The sequence below is a fragment of the Sesamum indicum genome, linkage group LG10 (genome assembly GCF_000512975.1).
Source record: "Sesamum indicum cultivar Zhongzhi No. 13 linkage group LG10, S_indicum_v1.0, whole genome shotgun sequence".
In the NCBI taxonomy this organism is placed as follows: Eukaryota; Viridiplantae; Streptophyta; class Magnoliopsida; order Lamiales; family Pedaliaceae; genus Sesamum; species Sesamum indicum.
This window is the reverse complement of record NC_026154.1, coordinates 4099620-4100629: the sequence shown is the minus strand read 5'-3', so window position 1 is coordinate 4100629 and position 1010 is coordinate 4099620.

The following is a 1010-nucleotide window of genomic DNA, read 5'->3' as shown; positions in this document are numbered from 1 at the left end:
AACCCCCTTTGGCAATTGCCCATTCTTAAATTTATAGCCTTCTAATACTAAAATTTCATAAATTTGAAAATACCAAAATTAAAACCTTCACTGTGGTTCCAATCTATGTATTGCCACTGTTTGCGAAGGAAAAGAAGAGATTTTAGAAAAACTCTCAACTAATTTTCATATAATTGTTTCTTTTAAATATAAGTTAAGACATAGTTAAATCAAATATTAGTATAGCATGGAAGACATACAAGTATATCAATTATCTATCCGTTCTTTATATATAATATAAGGGTCCTTTGACCCAAATCCTTCAAACTTTTGATAAAACTAGTAAAAAGCACATGTATTGCACGTAATTCGTATTATTAAAATAAAATTATTATATTAAAAATAATAAAATTAAATATTTGTTGAATAAATTTAATAGGTATTTTATTAGATATAGTCATTGAAAAAGGTAGAAGAAAACAACCAAAAAATCTCATATGTCTTTCCACTAAATTCGACAATTTTAGCGGAATAAAAGAATTTGATAACTCAAAAGTTGCAAGAGTTGAAGAAATCCAGATGCCCTACAAGCCATCTCTCTGCCCACATATGTATTGGTAGACAACCAATGTTTTCTTAACACAGGAAGCTTTTCTAGAATTTTCATTCGGTCTTCCTCAATTCTTGAATTCCGAAACTTCAATTCTATCATATTTTGATATAATTGAACTTCATAGGCGGTAATGTGCTCACACGGCATTGAATATCCAAGACACTTGGTGAGCAACACATCAACAATCTCGTAAGAAGAGTTGGGCCATCTTTTTCCTCATTCACATTGCACGTTTCTTGAATAACAAGTTTTATGTCATGAAATTGGTTTTGATGATTTAAGATGTGATCAACAATCATTGTTAGACTTTCTTCATCCGAAATTGTTCCGTCCAATACTCGAAGCTTCTGCATATTAAGAAGATTGATCATATCACTTTGTGAACTGTTGTAATTGTAATTACAAGTGATGTTTGTAT